The 26803-nt window shown below is 40.0% G+C and overlaps 1 protein-coding gene across 1 annotated transcript in view; it reads right to left on the bottom strand.

Moving 5' to 3' along the window:
• The window catches only part of EPB41L3 (erythrocyte membrane protein band 4.1 like 3), a 128728-nt gene that overhangs the window by 98890 nt on the left and 3035 nt on the right, over positions 1-26803 (bottom strand). The gene's annotated exons all lie outside the window — the stretch shown is intronic.

Below are 26803 nucleotides of genomic sequence, written 5' to 3'. Positions count from 1 at the left end.
GTGAACATTCATGTGCAAACTTTTGCCTGAATGCACACTTTTAACTATATTTCCTTTAAGTGGAACCAGTGCCACAAACTCATTACATGCTTGTTCTCGCAGGTCTCATTCACCAAAGAAATAAACTTGGTTCTTATTGATAATGAGGCCCTAAATAATTGTGGTCAGTTGAAGAAATTATTTTGGCTAAACAGTTTGATAGGCAAGTGATTACTGACTAAATTCTTATGGTGCTGTGCGTTAAACCACAGAGCCTAGGACTTGCTGATCAGAAGGTCAGCGGTTCGAATCCCCGCGACAGGGTGAGCTCCCGTTGCTCAGTCCCTACTCCTGCCAACCTAGCAGTTCGAAAGCACGACAAAGTGCAAGTAGATAAATAGGTACCAGCGGGAAGGTAAATGGCATTTCCGTGTGTTGCTCTGGTTCGCCAGAAGGGGCTTAGTCATGCTGACCACATGACCTGGAAGCTGTATGCTGGCTCCCTCGGCCAATAAAGCGAGATGAGCGCTGCAACCCCAGGGTCGGCCACGACTGGACCTAATGGTCAGGGGTCCCTTTACCTTTTACCTTATTCATTTTGCTTCATTTTCAATGAAAATAATGAAGGTCATACAAATAAATAAATAAGTTACATCAGTAGTTGTTCTTCCTCATGCTGTCTCCACTGCTTATATGCATATTGCTCTATATTTAATAAATTTCTCAATTTGTTTCCAGGTGCTAAACATCATATACATGGTATTCATTTTTCAAGACAATCTATAACACTTCCTTTGAAACTAGAAGCTGAGAGCCAGTCTGGTGTAATGGCTAGAGTGCTGGAATAGGACCTGGGAGACCACAGAGTTTGAATCCCTATTCAGCCATGAAGCACACTGAGTGACCTTGGGCCAGTCACTATCTCATAGCCTAGCCTACCTCATAGGGTTGTTGTGAGGATGAAAAGGGGAGGAGGAGGAGGAGAACCATCTATGCCACCTTGAGATCCTTGGAAGATAAAGGTGTTATATAAATGCAATAAATAAATAAAATGAAAGCCGTATCCCATGTTACTTCTACTCAAAGTAAACCCACTGAAAATAATGAACAAGACTAACATGGGTCTATTCATTTATCTACTCCAAGTATTAGCTATATCTCTGTTCCATCAATCATATTCAGTTGAAGTTTCACTTTTATCAATTGTTGTGCTAAGACACTGAAACGAAATGTTTCAGTAGCATGCTCTGCAATTCCCAAGACACCTACAAATTGTCAGGATTGGTGTGTTTTTTATTCAGCTCTGTCAAGCAGATGAAACTGTAAAGCTGTGCAAAGAGTAACAAAACCAGCAAGAAGCTAATGACTTTCTAAGCAATCATCATTTTATCTCAGTCAAAGCCCAAAAGGCTTCTTAGGCACACACTCTGCACTGGCTCCACTTTCAGAAACACTAAGCTCATTCTCTAAAGTCAAAATTGTGTGGATAATCAATCAGCTTCGAGGAACTTCAATATGCTCTAATCCAGTCAAATTAAACAAAACAGGCAGGAAATAAAACAGAATTATTCCAAAATTCTATTTGGGGAGCATGGTCATCTGACTGCCAGCTCCTAAGGTTTAGGATCTAAGGGATCACTATTATTTGTTATTTGTGTGAGCATTCTGCTATTCCATTCCTGTTCTGGGCTCTGTGCAACTTGAATTCCTATGAATAGGTTGTCATTGGAGGATACAACTAGGTAAGATTAAATACATAATGTGAAATATACTACTTTTTTAGTTTATAAACTCTGAGTTCTACCCAAAGTTGTCTTCCCTACTTCTGCCTGATAGTCATTATTGGCATTTTTATCCAAGGTTCTCATCACTTTCAAATCCAAGAATTCATTAGTTCCTCTTTCCTCACCCCAATATATCTGTTCCACACAATGAGTGGTATGCAACTAAGTTTTATTCAGGGTAGATTTATTTAAATTAATAGACCTAACTTAGTCATATTAATTCATTTCAATGTGTCTACTCAGAGTAAACCTTGAAAATCAAACTATAAAAGAAGTGAACAGGCAGGAACTTGGGATACCCAGTTGCCCCAAAATCAGGAGAACGAACACCATGAGGTTTCTTGAAACTGGGCATCCTATGATGTTAATTTTCTTTACTAGTAATGTGTTCCACATCACTATATACTTAAAATAACGAAATAGTATTTGAGAGAAATAGGAATGCCTGCTTGGTCTCTTTAGAACAGCATTTCCTTTCTTGAATCCCAGCTGAAAATGTATCATTATAGTGAATGTGATATTGTCATAATGCTATATTTAATTGATTTGTCTATGTAACAAAACCATGAGACAAAAATAAAAGCCAATGAAGACTGAGAGCAATGGTTATGAATGTGACCACAACCAATTCATTCACATATTGCCATCACTCTGTGGGTGAACACTTCCATCCTCTTTCAGTGCAGTGTCCAACCCATTTCCCAAAGGCGTTGCTTCTTCTTCTGAGCCACCATCAAAGGTGTTACCAACAACTTTCTCTCCTTTAGGCTTTGTCCATCTAGAAATCTTCTCATCTCAACAGAATATTGGATACTACTTTTCTCAGTCCCAGATACATAGGAGCCAACTCTACAGGATGAGGTCCATTCAACCTGCCCCCCACTAAAATATTTGAGGGGGCCAGGTGCCTCCAAAGTTGATTGCCGTCACCATTCAAATGGTGTGCATGTGCCATGGTTGTGTGATTGATTTTGTGGAGCAGGGCTTACCTGCTCCCCCTGCAAATATTTTATTCAAATTAGCACCCCTGTCTAGATGCTAGTGTCTGATTTTTTAAGGCAATTCATTTTTATTTGGAATCTATTCTTAAATGGGAAAAGATAAAGACAACATTAAGTCCAGCAGTATCTTCATGGTAATAAATTATATAGAGAAATAATGGCAATGAGTTTGAGGAAAGTTTGAGAGCAAATACAATTAGTAAGATGGAAGCATCTAATTAGAGAGGAGAAATTTATTCATATCAAGAATTAAATGAAAGGAGAGGTAATCACAGATTTTGATTATAGCAGTTTATTTTTCAATTAAGGAAACAGGTTTCAGAATAAATTGAGAAAGAACAATTTAAGGGGTAATGTTTTGAGAAACTGATTAAGCAAGAAAAGGGGATATTGACATCTAAGATATACACTATATTAACAGGTATTAACAACTGGTGAAACAACTATTGTGATAAGTGGGGAGTAGATTCAAGGAAATATGTAGCAGGTGAGATATGGGAAACAGTGAAAACATAATCCTAACCACATCTTTTCAGAAGTAAGTCCTAATGAATTTGATGGTGCTTATCACCAGGTAATAATTCCCCACCAACCTCATCCTGTCCTCAGGCAGGTCCCCATCCCACCTTCTTACTTTTATCCAGTCTCCGAGTTGTCCTTGTAGAACTCAGCAGAGAGAAGGATGGAGACAAAACTAGAACTAGTTGGCTCTGTCTCCTTTCGTTATTGGCCCTTCTGTCCCACCACTCCCAATGGGCACCAATGGGACTACTGGTGCCAATGCATCCTGCAGTCTATATAAACCAAATCAGATAGAAAAGTTCTAAGATGTCAGCACAAAAGAAGGGATTGGATGTATTTCATTTACTAATAGCGGTTACACACACAGACACACAGACTCACACACACACACCAGCCCTGCTTAGCCTCACAAATAATATGAATTGCATTAGATAGGAAACATCTAAAGGTTAATCTATTCCCCCACCCCCTGGTATTGGCATAAACATTTTTAAAGTGGCACCATCAGTCTGAAATCTAAATTTGTAGATACAAGTTTATTCTAAAGTTCTTCTTTGTCTATGGCATTCAAGGGCTCCATAAAGTCAATAAATGCCACATAAAATGTAGAGTTCCTGACATACTCATAATTTTCTACGAGTACAAAGTTGTGATCAATAGTGAAGCAGACAGTCTGAAAACTGTCCTTTCGGAAATATGTCATATTCCAGGGCCCATTCTTCTGTAAATATTTGTTGCTTTGCATAAAGTTTGACATAATATTCACCAAACTAATGGGCCTGTAGTTTGAAGGTGACCCTTTTAACAGGCTTTTTATAAACTTTACTGATATTCTAGAGATATGTAGCCAGTTTAGCTTACTAGTTGGCTGTAAACAATTCTCTACCAGTTTCAGTTTTTTTAAAATTCTCACTAGATAGTCCATCAACCCTCAAACTCTACTTAAATTTTCCACCACTGAAAAAATGGATTGGTAACTTCATTGCAAATGAAATGGAAGTGTAGAGACTGTCTGTATATATTGAAGATATTAGAAATGTCATTCCAATGCCAGTCTTGAAACATTAGTATGTGATAAATTATTATCCTAGTTTCCACTCTGTTTCCAGAAGGTGGCACTAATCTCCAGTATTCAGCACATTATCTAAATAAAGCCATCTATGTCTCTGATAAGAGATCTTTTATTCCAATTTGTCTCTGGGTTTTCTTTGAAACCCAATTGATGTTCCCTGTGAAACTGATATGACCCTAGGAGATTTCAATAAGCAGTCACAATCTAGATGAAAACTTTTTTTTTTTAATGATATTTTCATTCCATTGGTTTACCAGATGCTACAATCACCAGTTCTAGGGGGCTAGGTGAACAGGAAGATAAAACCATTCTAAGACTCTTAACTGTAACATGAAAGAAATAGCCACTAACCTATTAGAGTCCTCTGAGAGTGTGAACAAGCATATACCGTAGATAGAGATGATGCAGTTGACATAAACTACAATATTGTAGTGCTGTTATATAAATATAATAGTGCAACTCAGGAACATCCAGGAAAGCTGAATGTTGGAAGACTCAGGACAGACAAAACAAAGTCATTCACCCAGCACAGAGTTAAATGATGGCATTAACTCTGACAAGATGCAGGAATGGCTAGCAATCTGGATAGCTTTAAAACAGGAGTAGACTAGTTCATGGGACATTTGGCTATCAGTGGCTACTAGCCAAAATCACTATGCTCAGTCTCCACTGTCAGAGGCAATATGCCTGTGTAGAAAATAACAGGATTTTATCACATTTGGAGGGGAAGACCTTTTTCTTTATAGTCTGATAAACTCCCACTCCCCCCCCCATGTTGTTGGGGTGGGGGGAAAGAAAAGAAATTACTTGTAGGATGTCCATATTTTACTTTATATCTGATAAAATTAGAAAACCAAAGTAATAGCTTAGCCATGAAAAGATCAGAACTACTGCTTACTGTGCCTTGAAGATTAGTGCTGATAAAGTGAACTGAGATATTTCATGATAGCGTACAGTCACACAATCGTCATCACTTGGCAACTCCAGCAGTATATGTATATCCAACTGTTTTGTAGCTTCCACTGCAATTGCTATAAAACTCATAACCATTCAAAGACATACCATCATGAAATATTACTAACATAGTAATGTGACTCGCCATATGGCAAGGAACAAGAAATAACTGGTTCTCAATGAGAAAGAAATCCTTTTGCAACCAGGGACCACTTTCTTTTCCTACGCTTGATGTTTGCAATATCAACCAAAACCGACTACATGTATCTGATGACCACTACCTAAAGATATGGGGTTGCATCCAAAGTTAGCCGCTATCAGAGTATAACTATTGAAATTAATGGAGATTGCTAACATAAGTTGTTGTTTTTTTCCTTAGGCAGGCTACTCCAAGTATGCCTTAACTGGATAAAGCCCATTATATTTATGGGATAGTTGTTTCCATAACACAATTGCCTCAATTGATTGGCTCCTGTGGTGCTTCAGTAATATAGGTTTGTTGAACCCATGAGAGCTGATCTGATCTAACACTAGTACTCTAGCAATCACATCTGTGAACACTAGGAAAATTGGATGGATCTCTGTGCAAATCCCATGACCTAAGTCTCAGGGTTACTGTTATGTTACCAGCCTTTGTTTATCAAGACTTGGGAAGGTTACAGACCAATACACTAAGCACACAACCTTTTCCTACTTCTTTTGTGCTTCTGGGGGAATAAATGAATGCAAATATTACTAAGAGCTCGCCAGCCATGTGTCTTTCTTAACTCCTGTTTGAACATTCAGCCACCACCTAGCCCTCCTCAACCAAAAAGAAAAAAGCCCTAACTACCTTACAAAAGCCTGTGCTATTTTAGTCAATACCTCTTGCTCTGTGCTTTATTCTAAGACACAAATAAATCATGAAAGGTTTGCTTCGTCATTATACTTCAGCTATAATGTATTCCTTGCAATAATAAATATGTCAGAGCTTTGAATTATTCATCAGAGCATAGTTTGCCAAAATCTCTTGAGCACAGTAGCTATAGTTAATGCTCTTTAGATGCAATAGGATGTATGAATTTGTCCACAAATTGTAACAGAGATGCAAAGTGTTTCTGCAAAACGTAAACCGGAACCATGAAAAGTTGCTGCTCTGTGTAAATGACCCATGCCACTTTCAAAATGAGTATAGGAAAATCTTTCATTAATGTTGAATTTGGCAAGGTGGATGTTCATCTAGTACTGCTAGTTTTACATAAACAGCCACCATTTCAAGTGTGTTGAAATGCCTTTCTACAGCATTGTGATCCAAGTTCACCTTTTGTCTCATGCAATCCCTCCACCCAAACACAAGCCTTTAAGTGCTCCCCGCCAAGGAACCAGATTGTTCCACCTGTACGACCTGCCAAGATGCTCAGGAATTCAAGTCTAGCATGCTCTGGGTTGGTTTGCTCCAAGCCCAGCTAGGACCTCTCCTCCTTTACCTTGGTCCCTTGACCCATCTGCCAGATTTTCATAGGTACCAGGAGGCATCTATGGCAGACTAGCCACCCAGTAATTGTTACCTAGTCATTCTCAGAACCTCGTTCTACAGCCCTGACCTAAACCATCAGTTCACAGTGAAACCCAGGAGAGCCACTCCTCCTCTTTGTATAGTCCAAACCCTTACCATGTATGTGCATTTGAGCATCCTTGGTGCATTCAGGCCTCCATTGCAATCTAGTGCCACTTCCTGCTCCTTGTACAACAACAGGAACGTTCCTTTGCTCTGTGTCTATCATAGCAACAAGTGGAAACTCTTGATCCAAGGCAGGGTAGGATTTGTGTAGCATGTGGATAAATTGTACTCTTTGTAATGATTGCATTTTGGTTATTCAAAGCCATTTGAAATACTATATTCCTTTTGAAACCAAATTTCGACCAGTGGTTCTTTCTAATGGCCCATGTAATTAAGGGTACAGTGCAACATCCTTGTGGCATTCCTATGCTCTTGAAATATAATGCCCCCATGGGGGTGTCTTGTATGTATGTTAAGGTGTAATACATTATCAGAAGCATGTGAAAGCTCTGTAACACAGACCTATTGATTTTAATAGGATTCTTCTTGAATAAATGGATTGTATATTGCAACAGAGTTAATTAATCTTGGTAAAGGAGGTTTTTGTTGCGGAGGAAGGAGCATTGCTATTTATTGTCAATTTCTACCTTTAAAAAGCTATGGTAACTAATTCTTAACAATGTATGTTAAATGTACGATACATTCTAACAACATTGTGTCAAAGTAAAAAAACAACAACCATCCCACACTGTTGGCTGAATAATACAAAAGTGATCTGAGGATCAGTGACAGAGTCCAATGCATGGGTAGGCAAACTAAGCCTTGGGGGCCGAATCTGGCCCAATCGCCTTCTAAATCCAGCCCACGGATGGTCCAGGAATCAGTATGTTTTTAGATGAGTAGAATGTGTGCCTTTATTTAAAATGCATCTCTGCGTTATTTGTGGGCCATAGGAATTCGTTCATATCCCCCCCCCCCAAATATAGTCTGGTCCCCCACAAGTTCTGAGGGACAGTGGACTGGCCCCCTGCTGAAAAAGTTTGCTGACCCCTGGTCCAACGCAAGGCAGAATTGCTTTGTGATCATACAAGGAATGGGAAATTTTAGGAACCAGTCCCAGGAAAACTTTACTTCTCTTCCCCCACTCTCCCTGGCCACCTTCTAAGTATAATTGAAAGGTAGTAGATACATGGCAACCACTACAAGTTTAAGGCACTCAGCTGTGAAAGTAGAGAGGTCAAGTCTCTAGGTAAACAAGGACTTCACCCCTCTTCCATTTACAGAAAAGTTTCTGATCTATCACAATGACTAAGCCTAACAAAACAGGTCTCATGCAGATCAGAGTATTCTATCACACTCCACCTGATACTTTTTCAAAACCATATCCTTCAGTTATTTATATAACGAGAATATCACTCCAAAAGGCTTCCAAGCCAGTGATGTAATGACTGCATTCTGAAAGAACAAAAATTAAATAAAATCCTGAGTGGTTGTTTCAACTGAAAGAAAATGCAGTGGTTTTCATTTTTCTAACAAATGTGCTATTAAAGCAGAGATACAAGATTCCTTAGCAAAAATAACTTGTCATTGTTTTTGTCCAAGTTGCAAACTACTTAAATACCTATCCTGCCCTACTTTGGCCATAAAAGCATTCTATTCTTTAATTCTTGTCTGTGATGTATGCACACACTGACATTAGGTTTATATTATCACAATGTCTGTTTGAACTCATTGTGCTATTCAAAATAAGTTCAAACAGACACTGTGATAATATAAGCCTAATGCCAGTGCATGCATACATTACATCTATACATCTTTGCATAGATACAGCATTCATAGATAACAAGCAGTGACGTGAGCAGCAATGCACAATTGCTTTACTAGAGTAATGGCTTAAACAACATGTGCTGTGTCGCTTCTATATTAGCAATTGAGAAAACCATGTTCTAGGTCACTGAGTAAAGGAGCAAGAACATTTCTTTCCATATTCAAGCCAGTTAGACAAGTGATGGGGTATCTCCTCCTCTTAAGCTCCCTCCCTACAAATCTCTACAAGCATGATATAGTTTTCTGTATATCTCTAAGTATTGCAGGAAGCTTTGTTGCAGCCTTAAGTTAATGATTTTCTTACTATCTAGTGAAATTCATCCAAATATACTTTTCATAGCTAAGTTGGCATGATAAATGAACATCAGTGTGTCGATTTGATTATTTGAAAGGGCAAAAGAGTTCTGTTAGTTCATGGGTGGTTAACCTGTGGCCCTCCAGATGTCACTGAACTACAATTCCCATCATCCTGGAAAATTGGCCATCCTGAGGCTGATGCAGGAACCACATCTGGAGAGCCGGAGGTTACTCACCTATCCACTGGATGAATAGGTGGTCCATTCTTTATCATATTTCAATTTTCACTGTAGCAGAGAATATCAAAACACTACAAAATATTTTTTCTGAGGAAATAATAATGTTAATTCAACAGCTACTTTCATGTGCATCATATTCTTTTTCTTGAAACTTCAACTAGTTCAATCCTACTACTTCAACACTAGGTGGAGCCAATTTCACAAAACTGAATATAAAAGAAGACAGTAAGGTAACTTCTTATAAACTATACTTACGATATCTGGTCGTTAAAAAACAACAACAACCTGGATTTTTTAGTTATTAAAAACCAAACAAACAATTTCACCTGCCATTAAAGTTTTACATACTACTATAACTGCAAGGACAAACTAAAATGAAATGTTCCATTTGGAAAATTCATATAGTTTTTCAGAGGACCATCTACAAAGAAGGGCATATTTTAACATATGCCTTTTTGAAGTGCCTTAGATTAATGTAAAATTAAAGACAGTTGTATAAGTAAACTAAAGAAAGCAAATATTTACATATCTCCTTTCTTTGTCAATAACTATTTGAATCTTACACAATTTAAGCCAGGGCAACAATTTAACTCACTGATCCACTCCCTAGGTGCTTAGAAAGGGATATACTGTATCAATAGTTCTGCTAGTACTATTTCACCAAGTAAGATACAGTGGTACCTCGGGTTAAGTACTTAATTCGTTCCAGAGGTCCGTTCTTAACCTGAAACTGTTCTTAACCTGAAGCACCACTTTAGCTAATGGGGCCTCCTGCTGCTGCCGTGCTGCCAGAGCACGATTTCTGTTCTCATCCTGAAGCAAAGTTCTTACCCAAGGTACTATTTCTGGGTTGGCGGAGTCTGTAACCTGAAGTGTATGTAACCTGAAGCATATGTAACCTGAGGTACCACTGTATTACATCAGCATCTTAGGCAGATATGCCAACACAACTATCAAGGGATAGAATAAAGATCAGGAAAGCGTATTACTAACTGCTATCTAAAGGAGCATCAGAGTGGGTAGGTACTGTAGTGATTCAATATTAAAAAGTATGTCAAAACAGCTAGTTCATGTGAAGACAACCTGCAGTGCTAAGCATATTTGGAAAGCCAGAACTACTGTCCAAGTTAATAGGACCTATTGCCTTGTAAATCCTTCTGAACTGCTGCTGTAGGATCTCTCTGGATATGCCACCACAATTTATAATTCCTCCTGTGAGACTGAGACAATGAAAAATGGTATAATCCATTAATATCAAACAGGGATATATTTCACTACTGCTTGATAGAATGCGCTACAAAGAAGAAGAAAAACCTCATCTCACTCCCCAGTCTGAAAATAACTTGTCAAACCATGCAAAGCGCAAGACATAAAACAGTAGCAGAGAGCATTTGTTCGTTACTCAGAAGTTTCTGCTGGGCTGATGTACTTTATCAACCTCTTCACCAGCTTAGAGGACAATAAACTTGCTGAAAGTCTAACACATGGTTTCTATAAGCAATGCAAGCTATACTTCTGCTGACAATTTTACTACTACTACAGATTACTTCAACCTTTGAACTCAGCAGGCCACTGACCTCACTGACACTTTCTGCAACAGGCCTGGAGGATCAGTGCAATAAAGATTAAGATAAGCATGGATGCAATTAACTGTGGCCTACTTCTAACTAAGGAGGCAACCCTTAGGACTCTGGCCTAGACCCACTCAAACAGCAGGTGGGGGAGGGGCTCACACCGAGTGCTCCTTCGCACATACCATAAAGTGTTTCACACAGAAAACTAGCAAAACAGAGAAGAGGGGGAAGAGGCATCTATAGTAAGGTTACCAGACGTCCCCATTTCCCAGGGACAGTCCCTGGATTTACAAATCAGTCCCCATACAAAATTCATTGAAGTTGAAATGTGTCCCCGGATTCATTGAAAAAAATCTGGTAACCTTAATCTATAGCCCAAGATGCAATGTAGCACAAGTGGATGTCTGCTCACACAACAGGGTTTCTTATTTCTCTCCTTCCCCCTTCAGCTGGCTTCATGGACCCAAAATCTACAGTGAAGGGTTGGTGGACAATCCAGAGCAGATTCTGAAGGTGTGCTGGGGGATGGAGGGGGGAGAAGATTAAGCAGAAGTCCCATTGAGAAATCAAATGTCCACTGAGCAAACAGACATCATTGGATGTCACTCATTATGTTTTCTTGTAATTAAGTGCTGCTAAGGCCAGTGGGACTTACTTCCAGGTTTACCACTTCGGTGAAAAGTTATACAATGACTTGACAAATTTCATTTATATTTAGTGACCAATTAAGAGAAGGTAAAATTAGTTGCCATGTTCTGTGTTTGTCATATTGTCAGCTCTTTTCCTATGAGGCTGTTGTGTTTTAGCTCATGCGAGAACTCACTAGCCATAATAGAAACTAAAATGTCCCTCTTACATGTTTATGAACATTTTGTCTGTGCAAGCATTGCAACTTTCCGGGTGGAATATTCTCCCCTCTCCTGCTGATCCCTAGGGAGATAATTCTGAGGAGTATGGGGAGCACGCGGAGGGGGGAAGCTCCATTGTACAAGCAGAAGTCTGCCGGGGGAGGGGTGTTAGATGAATCCCACCCAATATACAGGTTTCCCAAAGCAATAATTTATAGCATGGATTTAATACTCCAGTTCTTGCTGGATTACAACTCCCATCATTGCCCAACTATTTGCTATGATACCTGGGGTGGGAGGGAGTTAGAGCCAACAACACCTGAGGGTTATAGGTTCTGCACTCCTAATTTATAGGAAGAAGAAAAGGCATCAACATTTCCATACGTCCTTAGAATGTGTGCAAAAAGGATTTTTTGATTACCCCATTTTCTGGAACATAGGGCAAGGGGGAAAATAGTAATTTATCAATTAAACCTACTGTAATAAATTTGGGGGACGTGGGTGGCACTGTGGGTTAAACCACAGAGCCTAGGACTTGTCGATCAGAAGGTCGGTGAACTCCCGTTGCTCAGTCCCTGCTCCTGCCAACCTGGCAGTTCGAAAGTGCGTCAAAGTGCAAGTAGATAAATAGGTACCACTCCAGTGGGAAGGTAAACAGCGTTTCCGTGTGCTGCTCTGGCTCACCAGAAGTGGCTTAGTCATGCTGGCCACATGACCCGGAAGCTGTACGCTGGTTCCCTCGGCCAATAAAGTGAGATGAGAACCGCAACCCCAGAGTCGATCACGACTGGACCTAATGGTCAGGGGTCCCTACCTTACCTTCAAAAGATTTGAAACAAACTCCCCTTCCTGCACAACAGTGTACAGAGATGGCAGTAATATACGGGCTGCGAATACAAGTGGCTATGCATATTTCAAAGCACTACAAAATGTAGGTTTTAGTTTTACAGTGGTTTCTTCAAGTCAGACTATAACCCTAAAGACTGCAAATCTGAATCTGACATTTGTTCAATATCAAAGAAACTAGGCTGCTTAGCTCAAAGACACTGGATGAACTGGAGTGGATGGGGCTTGAGAAAAGTGAAATGTATATTCTCCTGCCCTCCCCCAACTTAGATGCATATGGACATACACACAGAGCCTCAGAATGAGTACTCAGTCTACAGTGAATAGTCAAACAGTCAAGTAGTGTTCTTCATTACTCAGATTTAATGGGCAATTTCATTTCTCTGCTCATTTCACCAACAGTGTCTAAGGAGAAATGCTGCTTTATCCAAAACACTTCAGAACTGCTGGTTCAGTGTTCTCATGGGATTACTCCAATACAGTAGCAGCAACAGGAGGATCCCTGCAATCTAGAAAACTACCTCCTACAGCAAGCATTCAAAAGAGCCAAAGAGAGAGGTACACCTGAAGGACTGGAATAGAGAATGAGTCAGTAGGCAGGTGATAAAACAGGGGGTGGGTGGGGGAGAGGTGCAAGCATACTTCAAGCTTCCAGTGCATTTCATAGTGATTGCCATATGGATCACGTGTATAGCACTGCTTTGTACCTTTTCTTTCATGTCTCTACTTTGACATTGGCAAAGCTTTGAAAAAATTGTGAAGAAGTTCTTGCCCAGCATTTTCTGTCCACTGTTTTGGCATAAGCAGAAACTTGCACAGTACCGGTTAAAGCAGTATCCCATGTAGGCAAATGAGAGCCAAGCTATTTCTAAGAAGCAAGGGGAAGCATTCACTAATCTCCAATCTGGCACAACACTGTGTTAGTATCGCAAGGGGAATAACTAGAAGTCACATGCTAATGTGTGCAATAGTGCCCTAAAGCTTTTTTCTCTTTCTTTTTTTAAAGGAAAGCTAGTCTGCGAAGGGGATTTAAAGCAATGAAAGAGGGATGGGGTTGCTGAAACATTTTCACATCTAACTTTTCTCTGCTCCAAATTGCCCACCAAGTAGCTAATCCCTTGGAGTTCAAATTGCTGCTTTTATAGTATAAATTCTTATTCCCAATGTGACTTTGTTTTGTCAAGGAACTGTTAGCCTGGAACATGTAGTTTGCTCCTTATAATAGAACACATGCCCATGGAGGCAGCCCCATTTCCTTCTCCTGAAGGAAAAAGGGCTTTGGAGAGAAAGAACAGATTTGTACATATCAGTCTTTAAATTGTTGCTTAAGAATTTTTATTTTGTTAGCACCAACGGCGCTCCACTGACCTTATGAATCAATTGTTTCCTCATTCTGCTGACACATAAAGTGTGGGCCATAACTTGCTGTTTCTACCCAAATAGCACCATTTAACTACTTCCTTATCATGAACATCTTCCTGTGCAAGTGTAATTTAGAAACCTTTGCCACTGTAATTTTCTTTGCTTCATTCTCTTTAAAGCTAAGCCTTTATGCGACAGACAAAATACTCATTCATCAGCACTATTATCTCTCCAAGAAATGAAAATGAACAGCTATGGTTTAAACACAAAAAGAAGGGACCAGAGCAAACAACTTATGTGCATACATGAAAAAGAAATAAAAGGGTGTTTTTAAAAAAGAAAGAAAGAAAGAAAATCATTTTGCATGATTTGTCCACTGCATGCTGTGTCAGGCAAACAGATAAGGAAAAGGAACTTTAAATATAACTCTGTGACAAGTAACTCTGAACAAGTTATAAAGAAGAAGCAATATACCTTCTCACAATAGATAATAATTTCTGCTTCCTGAAAGATTCTGAAGCAACATCCGTACTTTGCCTTTTCCTTAACCTCAGCCACTGCAGGTGTGACACTGGACACAACAGGGCATGTGCAACAAATTCTATTGATGTGTGGGTGGGAACAGATGGGATAATGGAAAAAGAGAGAGGAGAGTCATCAAATGAAATGGTGGGTGGACAACTTCAAAGTCCCATTTGGGACTGCTACATCTGTTCTCTGACCATAGGGAGAAGTGGATCAAAACTGGAACAAGTTCTAAAAGGGAAAACTAACTCTAAAGCAGCATCGCGATGGCATACGTGGGGCTTATTTCAAATAGACAAGTAAAGTAGGTTATTTTGGAGCAGCAGCATCTTGGCCATATTGCAGGCCTAGTGGATCATGTTTCAGGTAGCTCTCTCTTAAGTATCCATCCATTTCAAGCATAAATATTTATTTTGCTGCAAATTAGGATCCATTAGTTCCCAGATCATAAAAAGAGGTTATCAAGGCTCAAAGGTTTTGCAGGGCAGGCAAGCTTGGTGAACAGAAAGGTTTGATGACCATTTAAAAAGCATGCTCACCTAAGCAACACATGTTTAACAGTGTGTGTGGGGGGGATACTACAAGGCAGACCCACTTGTGGTGCACCTCCCTTCAGTAGATGGCATTGCCCATAGGACTACATTACATTCCTAACAGAACCAATACATTTCACCATGGTAGGAGTATTAGAGCTTGGAGCTTGTTGTTGTTCTGACTTCTCCCCATTTCTTGGTTGTTGTTGTTTAGTCGTTTAGTCGTGTCCGACTCTTCGTGACCCCATGGACCAGAGCACGCCAGGCACTCCTGTCTTCCATTGCCTCCCGCAGTTTGGTCAGATCCACTTCTTGGTACCATACCATAAATTTAGATTTGAAGATGAGGGTAATCTCATTAAATGGGATTCCTGTGAGCCACTGAATTCTGAAAAGGTGGGTTGAAATCCATGTTCATCTGAGGTCCAAACAAGACACAAAATACACAGCATGCAGCTTCGTTTGTTTTGTTTTTTCCTTTACTAGTTACAAGCATGGGGAGTCAATTTCTTATTACAAAGGCAGCAGGAAGGAAGGGGAGCTTATCTCTTCACTCAGCAATTGAAATGGGAACATTGCTTGCTTTATTATTTCTCTATATTATGCTAAAAACTCTGTTGTTATAAAAAAAAATCATTTAACTACCCAGGTTCTCACTTCTTTTCAAGAAAGCAGTTCATATACTAATGGGAGATGTCATATAAAAATGGGGGAGGAGGTGTTCTTTTCAAGTTGATGAACTGAAACACCAAAGGTATCCAAGTGAAATCCGTTAAAACTGTTTTTAAAACTTGAGGCTTAAGTCCTTAACACATCTATCAGCTACACTAACTTCCAGTATGTTTTCAGGTCCAATTTAGAGCTTGTCCTACACTCGTGTAGGACCCCGGCAGAGACACATACCCGAATGGCATGTTCTTTCCCTCCTGGTGGATAGTTCGGGAGTTTCAAAAGCTTTCTTCAGCCCAAACATCACAGTGACCGATGTCAACATGTTATTCTTTTTTATTTTATCCTTTAAAGTCCTGAATAGTTTTGGCCTGATCTATTTGATAGACCACATTCAGTCATACCATCCTGCCTTCACAGAGATCACAATCACAGGCCTTCTTGGTGTTTTTACCAACCAGGTCTCTGACAGTGATAAGCATGGAAGAGAGAACCTCTTCTGTGGTGACTCCACACCTTTTGAACTTCTTCCCAGTAGAGCTGAAGCAGGTACCTACACTTCAGATTTTTTTGAAGGCCCTAAATAATCTGATGGTGTTCTGATTGGTCACCCCAGTATAATTTTTGCTTGTTTGTCCCTGTCACTGATGGTGGATGGAATATTATTATGTTTTTGGAGTTCCGAGTTAATTTTTAACTTTGTAAATCTGCTTTATTCTTGATCTTAGTAATGCTTTTTAGGTTTTCTAAAAAAATATACTTCAACTTTTTATTGCTTTTAAGTTGTTTTGGGTGGGCTTTGTCCAAAAGAGTACTAAATCAATATTTAAAAATAATAAATAATAGATTGCAGGAGGGACCATTTTAGACGCATCCAATTAGTGCACCATTGCTGATGCACAGGTCCTTTTGGACCCAGAAGAAGGCAGAAAGGGCCAAGGCACACTTATGCACACTCTGCCAATGCACCCGGGGGCCAGGAATGAAACCCCAGCACAAAAGGGTCACCTGAGCCTGTTTACCTTTTCCAGTCCTGATGCACTGAGTTCAATCATCTCACAGCAGGAATTGCTTTATTGTATGTGGATTTGCATGACTTGGTGGACTAAGAATGGGAAAAGGACTAGACCAGAAACAAATTTCTCCATTTAGCTAGCTATTTCATTATGCTGTAGGACCGCCTTCCCTAACCTGGTGTAGGCCATATATTTTAGAGTACAATTCCCAACATCCGCAGTCAGCATGACCAATGGTGATGGGAATTGTCTAAAGTATCTGGAGGGGTAAAGCTGGGGTAGTTTGCATTCTAGTTCTCAACAGAGAAGAAGCAAAGCCACAGGTGACACTCCATTGCACTACCAAGAGCAGAGGTGGTACAGGTAATTTGCTTTGCTATCAGCCTGCAAAACCTCTTCAAGTAGGTCTGCATCATGCAGGACTTGGAACACAGCAGTCAAATAAAATTAAGATGTCCAGGTGTATTGCAATGATACTGAGGTAAATCACATTTATGTTGCATAACTGGTCTTATCACATTTCCAATGAATGCATATGCTTATTACAGTTAACCTGTTTCAGCTCTACTAATGAACTTCGCTGTTATCAGACACAGAACATACTCCTGTTGCCAAGCTTGTCATTCAAGCCTGGGATTCCTCTAATCTCTTTTTTGCTGTTGTTCTTTTACTCTAGACATGACATGCATTCCTATTATTTAATGGAGAGAAATATATGGCTCTTCATATTTTCAAGATGACTTCATTCTATCTTAGGACAAAATCTGCATTTACTTCTTGTTGATGTTTTACAAACCCCACTACAATGGTGTCCTGCAAGACGAACGCCTCGCAAGATGGAAAACCCGCTAGACGAAAGGGTTTTCCGTTTTGGAGGCGCTTCGCAAAACGAATTTCCCTATGGGCTTGCTTTGCAAGACGAAAATGTCTTGCGAGTTCCTGCGGGGTTTTTCCCCTTTTCCCCCCCTTTTCCTAAGCCGCTAAGCCGCTTATCAGCTGATCCGCTGATAAGCCGCTTATCAGCTGATCCGCTAAAAGCCGCTAAACCGCTAATAGCGCTAATCCGCTAAGCTGTCAATGGGCTTGCTTCGCAAGATGAAAAAACCGCTAGACGAAGAGCCTCACGAACGGATTAATTTCGTCTTGCGAGGCACCACTGTACTGCTGTAGCTGCTGGAGCCCAGGTACAGCTGAACAAAGATAGCAAAATTGCTTACTTTAATAATCACTGCATGACCATAATGCAATATGCAGTGAAACATTATGAATGTACTTTAAGACAGAAAATGCTACTATCATACACTCCTAGGCAGAATATTAACAAATATAAAAACAAAACAGTTAGCTCTCAAATGTAGACTCTTTGATTCAGATGTTGAGCAAATAAAGTGAAGAAATACGCAACACGTATATTCCTGAGCTCAGGAACCATTACTCTTTCAAGCTGATCAAGGCTTCCTTGCTTCAAAGAAGGATCTGCAGCAGTTCACTTACAGGACTCACTGCTACTCAGTCATGAAATTACCTAGCACCAGTCATGCAGGAAAGCTACTTCAACTGCATTTCTAGCCACATATCAGAAAAAACAACAACAATCCCATAGAATGGGTCAGGGAAGAGATTAAAGGTGCAAATGGCATCCCTTGTAGTCAATGGCAAAACTTCCATTGATCTTAATAGGTTTGGATTGTCCCCTAAAGCAGCATAGCAACATATGCTCAACTAGCATGAAAGGTCATATGAAAAATGATGAGCATCATTAAACTCCAGCTCCATGACCTCATATTAAAGCCATAAGACAAGCAGCTCCGCAAATACAGAGCTAGGATATGAAAAGATTAAGAGACACACTACACATATTTGCACTTGTGAATTTATAACCAGTACATAAAAAATTATTTGTTTGTAGCTCATATGTCAAGCAGTCAATTAATATAAATCTAAGATAATAAGAACACTCTGTAGCAGTATCAATGCACATTTAGAATGTATCACAGAAAATTAAACCAAACAACTATGCACATTTCCCAGTTATTTTCATGCAACTGAAAAATATTGGCAATTAAATTACAAACTGCACTCTGGAATCCAGGGAACAATACTAAATAATGTACTTAAATAACACAAAAGTAACATCTCTCATATATCATTAAAATACATGCTTAATTTTAACAATGTGACAGCAGAATGTGCCTTCAGACTGTGTTCTGGACCCCATCAGTGGGATTTAAGACACTGAACATACTGCTGCACCATCCTTAACTATTCAACTAGGATTTGAAACTTCATGAACTTATTATATCAGTTATTAAACCTGGTGCCCCTGATATAGTTATAGTCACACATTTTTTAAAAAATTGCTTAATACATGACTAGCTGCACAAGAATACAGATGTGGATGCATGTTCAGATGTACTTTAGAATACACTGCCATTCAGAGAAATATAGAACAGATTAAAATCTATGCTTATTCTGCTACACATTCAGATGTGTAGCAAAATACACATCTAATACACATCTGTGGTTCCCAATACAGCAAGTGATAGGCATGTGCAAGCCTGCTATTAGTGAGAATCTCCCCAAACAGTACTACTGGCCAACGCAAACATAAAAAGTGGGTGTTGATGAGCAGAGAATATGGCATAATATATCATAAATATAACATTCATGTATACATACACAAACATATTTTCTAAACCGCACTTTCTTCTAAATTAGAAATACTAAAGAGCCATTTTTCATGTCTCAGAGAAAAATATCTTCATTCCATTACATTTTTTTTAGAACTTACCAATAATTTTGATGTGATGACCATCACCAGACCATTGTAGTATGTTAACATTGTAGTAGTAGTCAGTGAATCATACGAGTCAGCACATAAAAAAGAAGGGGAGGGGAAACAAGTTAGTAATTTAATAGCAATGTCACCGGTTTATAAATAATACGTTAAAAGATAACAGTCAAGTGCTGGTATCAGTTAATTGCAGACATCAGCTCCATTAGAGACACCATTAGAGATACCAAGGATCAAGGATAAAGGATACCTAGGATAAAGGCAAAACAAGAGGAAAAGTAACTAACAACTGCTACTTTAAAAAGCTGTATTGGAAACAAGCTGATGACTTTGATATTTAATCACTACTAGTTATGTTCTCAGATCATGGTCAGAATTAGAATATATTCAAAAACAGAGTGCATGTAACAGTGCCAAGATTTCAAGTGTTCCAAGAAGCCAGTGTTATTGTGTTGTCTGTCACAGTCAATCTGAAAGTTTTGCCCATCTGTTATCTTAGGCCTAAAACTAGCTGACCTTGGAAAATATATACCACTGCATAAAATGTAAGCCCTATAAGAATTTCCAAGCTAAGCCAAAACACTGGCTTAGTGTTTTAGTTTTAGTCAGAGTAAACCTACTGAAATTAACATACCCTATTTTTCGCCCCATAGGACGCACCGGCCCATAGGACGCACTTAGTTTTTTTTGGGGGGGGGAATAAAGAAAAAAAATGTATTTTCCCCCCAGGCGCGGGGCTGGGGCGGGGGACGCCCGAGCTTCCCCCAACCCCAGCCCCAAGAACAGGCAGCTTTCTGCAAGCCTTGGCAGACCGGCACGACTTCCCGCTGGGCTCCCACGCTTGCGGATATCTGCCTGAAGCCCAAGCCAGGTCGGGGAACAGCGGGATGGCGGCGCTGCACCTCCCCGCTGTTCCCCGAACTTGTGGAGCTGGCGGCGGGGAGAAGCGCGCTTCTCCCCACCACCAGCCTCCAAACCAGGTCGGGGAACCGAAGCCCGGGGCGCACTGTGCAGCGCGCCCCATGCTTCCGGCTGCAGACTGCTGCCCGCAAGCCTTGCGAGCCCGTGGGAACTCCCACTGGGCTTGCAAGGCTTGCGGATAGCTTCCTGAAGCCTGGAGAGCAAGAGGGGTCAGTGCGCACCGACCCCTCTCGCTCTCCAGGCTTCAGCGAAAGCCTGCATTCGCCCCATAGGAGGCACACACATTTCCCCTTCATTTTTGGAGGGGAAAAAGTGCATCCTATAGGGTGAAAAATACGGTGGTGAATTTGGCCTTAACATAGTTGTGTTCATTAATTTCAGTGAGTCTACTTTGAGTAAAACTTAGCTGACAACCACCTAGTATCACGATTATATACCTGGAAATCTCTAAACCACCCAGGACATGTACCAAAAGCAGTAGTTACTTGTCTGCTAAACAGCAAGCTCGGGGAACCCTTAAAGTTCACACAAGACAGCAGCAATATAAAATATACTTAGGGGAGAAATCACCTAAAGCATTCCTGTCCTGAACCACTAAAACACTGAGTGCATACAAAAACCTAGAGTCAACTCAGACTTCTTAACTGCCACCCAGAGGCCACTTTTACATTTCCTCAGTTGGTTATAGGCACAATATAGAAAGCTGTGCGTGTCCAGTTTAGAATAGTAGCAGAGGTAATAGTAATAGTAATGTGACTTGTTTTACATCGCCATAGAACATTTTTGTTTTCACTATCTGTGATGATCGGGGAAAAGGTGGGGTATAAATAATTAAATATTAATAATAATAATGGGGACAAAATGGATGGTGCTACATGAACAGTGTATGGTACTATTTTTTAAACGTTCCTCCTTTTTCTAAAACAAAAACAAAAACAAAGCCCTCCTGCTCTACAAATTAAAACATAAGTGCATAACCTCAAAAAGCGAGACTCTGCCTAGTCCTTGCCCATCATGTTTCATCATCATCATTAGTAGTGAGTCTGATTCACAAAGGAAAACATGTTTTTAAACTGATTTCCCATCCTTTGTTTGACGCTCAGAACTCTACTATTATAGTCTGGTCATTCATGTGTATAGCAAATAAATAATTGAGGGGGGTCAAGCAGGGACAGGCCACTAGCTACATGCTTCTCCCATCACTGTTCTCATAACTGCTCAAGTTGTGGAAGGTGACTGCCTGGAATGGTAATGTATCCATGGAGGTTTCTCATGATTTTACAAAGTTCTAAAAGATGTGGAGAACCTCCATAGGCATAAAACAATCCCTGCTTGAGGCAATCACCTTCTATGAGTCAAAAATGACTATGGACAAAAAATGAAGGTAGTGTGCTTATCCCTGCTGTATTTTGTGTGCTGTCTCTGTATTAACCTTTCTCTAGTTGCAACACCTAAAGAGGAGTCTGCATTCCTCACGCACCCCTACAATTTCTAATCAAGTGCTAAGGGCATAATTTGGATAAGCCCATGACAGGTCAGACAGAAAGCCATGCTACAGAAATGGGTTCTCCAAGAGAAGCTGTTCACATTGGCAGGAACACTGTTTTTTAGGCATTATAGAGCCCAATTGCTCCCTGCACAGCAAGTAGCTAAATGCTTCACGGAACACTGGTGTGCCAATTCTGTGTCACTCTTGTCATTTATTCTAAATATAAATCTGAAGAGATTCAAAATTACGCTTCTACTTTACATTCCTGAAATAGCTGTCAAAACAAGAGATTAAATGGATTAGTTTGCTATTGTAGTCACACTGTTCGCTTACCAAGTCCTGAAAAATACTTGCTGCGAACTACTGAAAACAATGCTTTCTCAGCTGCCTAAGCATATAGGTTTGTGTGTGTGTGTGTGTGTGTGTGTGATATATTAAGCTGTATATAAGAAAAAAAATCTATATTTTAGGGCATGGGATACATTCGGTAATTTATTAGCCAGTAGCATTAACTTTTTTCTCTTAAGGAAGGGAAATGAAGGTTGTAAATTGTTGATCTTCATTACAGTGTCAGGAATTTTTGCCTTCTATCTTACAATGAGGAGGGCTTTATGTCTCCAAATAGTTTTTTCAGCTACAATAGGAGAACAGAACAGCTATCTATTTCCTGATATTACCTTTCTTCAAGCAAGCAAAAGGCTTTATCTAGCCAGTATAAAATCAAGTGATTATATTTTGCAAAGCATTTGAAATCAATAGTTTACTGAGAAGATGTCCACAGCAAGATATATTCAACATTTCCAGAATTTCTGGAGCCATACATATATTTCTCAAAAGAAAAAATAATACATAAAATTGTACTGTTCAGAATACTTCATGCATTTTGGATATGCACATTCATTTTATTAGAGCAATACAAATAAACTGGAGTTAGGAATGCTTTGGAAGAAACAAGAATGAAATCAATCAACCCTGCTAAAACTTTGCAATTTCCTGGGGGCATACACAACCATCCTCATACATGCCTGAGGGTCTGTAACCTAGTAAAAGGTTATGTGTGGTGCTTTTAACCTTTGCTGCATCTGCATCGTGGTGGAAGGTATTTGGTTAAGCAAGATTAAGCAAAATGTCGGCCCAAACAATGCTGTTCCTGGATCCAAGACCTTCAAGAAATTCACTGGAGACCTACTACAGTCCAGGGTGCTGTGGTAGACAGTGGCGGAGCTTCATGCTCTGGCACCGGGGGGTGGGGGTGGAGAGCAGGCGGGGCTGGCAGGCGTCCCGGGGGCGTGGTGTGCTGCCCACAGGGGTGTAGTGTGCGTCCTGGGGGTGTGGCACCCAGCGCAGGGGGGGGCAGCCGCGATGGCACCCCACCGGGATCACGCTGTTGGGGGCAGTGCGCTCCCCCTACACTCCTCTTCCTCCACCAGTGGTGGTAGACTCACCCTCATATCCCTCAAGATCTCCAAGGCAGAGAGAATATGACTGGATAATCATGGAATGGAGAAATGGTCTGAGTGCTTGGAACAATGCTTTCATCACCCTCTAAATGTAAAAAGTTCAGCCTTCGTTGTTCTCTTGGGACAATGACATGAAAGGATAGCTAGCAGGAGTAACAGTGGAGAAAATCTCAAGACTAATTTGATGGGTTAGAACTCATTCTGTAGCCTACTCTGTAGCAGTGATGATGCTCGTGTCAACACAGCCAGTAAATTATATCATCCCAACAGAGTGACATCCATTCAGAGCTGACCTAAATGGTGTTACATATCAAACTCCCATTAGCTTTCTGTTACTAGTTTGTAAAACATCTTGCCAGTCAAGATGCTCACATTTGCATTAGATTCCACATTAAGCAGAGTATCTACAGCTGTGACTCAGGTGTCTGGTTTTCCTGTTTCTTCAGCCTAAGGATGTGGACAAGCTGCCTGAAGAACTGAAGCCAAACAGTTCTTCTTTGGATCCTTACCAATCTTGGCTGAATAAGAATACTGTACCAGAGCTGAGTATGTTTCCTTGGATGGGGACTATGTTCCAATTCCAATACTAAAAGAAGGATTTGTGAGCCCTCTTTCAACTCTACTATCCTTATTTGTTACCAGCTAGGCTTTAACTTCCCATTTTTTGAATAAGGTGTAGGAGAGAGTGGTGGCAACTCAGCTGCAGGTTGGATTTAGATCTGTTCCAGCCTGGCTTATCACAAGGCTGAAACCAGCTTAATGACTTTGGTGGGTGACAGGCGCCAGACACTGCCCAGGGGGAGTCTTCCCTGCTGGTTCTGCTGTACTTCTCGGTGGCTCTGATATCATCCTTTTATAGGATTTCCTGCAGCAAACGGAGCAAGTGGGTGAGTTGCCAATGGGTTACCTTCTAGCTTCAAGCATTTCTGCTGTAGTCTGATGGTGGAAGTGATGTCAGGTTGATGATGAAGCACCTTCCACATGGTTTGAACTGTTCAATGTCCCACACAGAATGGCTGCCATTGTATCTACTTTGTCCCTTGGCTAAGTGTGGGGAGTAGCACATACACGGCACCTTCTTCCTATCTGTTATATGCTGTCAATTCGTACCATCTCCATCTCTGTATAACAAAAGTTATGAAGCTGAAAATGTTGGTTCAACTCCATGCAGCAATTTTAGGGGCAATTACTTCTTCAGCCGACACTGAAATTACAATTTTTCAGGCATCACATCAGCTGTGAATATTTTGGAGCACAGTGGATATGCTATTTTTATAATGTGTAACAGAACCCTTCATCAACCCACCTTCCTTTTTTTTCCTTTTTTCCTTTTTTTGCTGAAATATCTGTTATTGGCCTACAGTGCTAACTGCCCAAGATCTATTACTTCCCAACTTATTTGATAGTCAGAGAAGCAGCACATTATCCCACTTCATGGCAGAACTATATATTTGGTAGCTTATTCATCAATAGGCAGAATACAAATAGTGAAGGTAGAAGTGTGAAAAATGCTTTGGATTTTTTTTAGAACATTATGACTCATATTTCATCCATCCAAAGTATGGATGAGAAAAGTGAGAATGATTTAGTGATAAATGAATCATATGCACCAAATATGCACATTGGAAAACCTGGAAAAGGAAACAGAGCAATAAAACCTTGATTCTGCAGCTATATTGAATAGGATTTTAGTGAGCAACTCACAACACAATTGTCATGCTCCTACACAAAAGAAAGTCCTATTGAGGTCTATGGGACTTACTCCCAAGAAAGGGTATAGTATTACAGGCTCAAGAGTAAAGTCAAATATTGAGGTTTGCTGTTTACTTTTTTTACTGTAACAATACGCACAAGAGGACACCACAGAATTATTGCATGTTTGGATTATCCATCTAAATTGCCTCTAGAACAGAAAATTTCTAAACATAATGTAGTATTTAACAAGCCCCCTCCAAAAAGAAGTTGGGCAAACGAGGCTGCAATTCTGTACCCACTTAACAGGGAATAAAATCCCTTGAATTTAGTGGGGCTTACTGCTGAATAGGCATGTATAGGATTGCACTGTTATTCTCTTACACACACACTTCAAAAAAAGAAAACTGACATATTATTCCCTTACAGATTTTACCCACAATCTAACAAAGTTGGAGGCATTCAGCACTGCGTCTAATTCTAAGTAGGCTTGTTATCATTAGAAAAATAAGCATTATTTGTGTAATCCTATATGGTTACTCAGAAGAAAGTCTTGTTTAGTTTAAAGAAGCTTCTGAGCAAAATTTAGAAATAATTTTAGTCACTATGGTGGGTTTTTTTAAAAAAGAAAAATGAGTGAATAGTATATGTGGCATAAAATTCAAAATGTCAGTCCCAGATTTTGCCTCATTATCATCAGTGTCACTGCCATTTTTCTATTCTTTGCTTGATTTCATGCTGTTAAACCTCTTATCTGTGCATCAGTGTGATCAGGATTATTCAGCAGTGGCAGCTGCTGAATAAGGCCAAAGCATTTCAGTTGATTTCTGAAACAACTGCACTTCTAACCTCTTTTGACCCACTCTACAGACTAAACAGGAGTTCAAAATTTAATTCCCAATCTTGTTCAATGTTTTTGTCACTCACAATAATGTTAAGCTAAAAATGTGTCAGTGTTAAAACATTGATCTCCTTCCTCCTGCCCCCCTTTAGAAGTGCATTTATGCTGCGATCTATAAAGAGACACTAATATGATCAACTTACAGGGATCAACAACATATGTGGTGTTGCTTACATTACAAGAGCAAATAATGAAGCTATATTTAGCCTCTTATAAAACATTCTGAGTATTTGGGCGATGGTAACCATTACATACATAAAGACTTAAGTGGATACAGTGAAATTAAAAATAGAAGCGTTGGGGTTCAGGAACCATTCTCCATCTAAACATATCCATAGATCAATCAATATAAAGCACAGATACTAGTAGTCACATGAAATAAGGGCTTTCTAGTAATTAATAAACACTGTACTGTTCAAGTGCAAGCTCAGATATGGCACAAAATCTGCTTTGGCCTGTGAAATAATGTGTCTGTCTGTCGGGGGAGGGGTGCAATGACTCTTACAAGTGCTGCTCCAAAATTCTTAGCATGCTTAATACCCTGGCTGGCTGTGACGTGAGGAGGGGGACAAAAAACTAGAAGGGAAGGTGGAATTGAATGAGTGCCCTGGAAGACTGCAGCACCAGTTGGCTGGAAACCTTAACAGGAACTCTCCACACCATAACATTTTGTTGGACATCTCTCTTGGCTCACCAATTCTTTAACTGCTTTAGAAAAGTGGATAAGGAAATGGGTCTTGCAAAATACATCAGAGTTTATGTTCTAAACATGTCACAGACCCATTCACTGAAGTCAGTAAGTAATTGCAGGCAGTAGGTTCAGCATTATCCACAAGTGCAATCAGCTGTTTGTGTAATATTACTGAAGACTCAAGAACTTTCCTGACACAGGCAAAATGCACCTTGAATCTGCTGACACAGTTTTTAAAGTTTGTACTCTGATCATTATTAGCCATTG

This window comes from Podarcis cretensis (assembly GCF_951804945.1).
Source record: "Podarcis cretensis genome assembly, chromosome: 7".
NCBI lineage: Eukaryota > Metazoa > Chordata > Lepidosauria > Squamata > Lacertidae > Podarcis > Podarcis cretensis.
The sequence above is the reverse complement of the archived record's forward strand: the minus strand, read 5'-3'. Positions and strand labels throughout refer to the sequence as shown.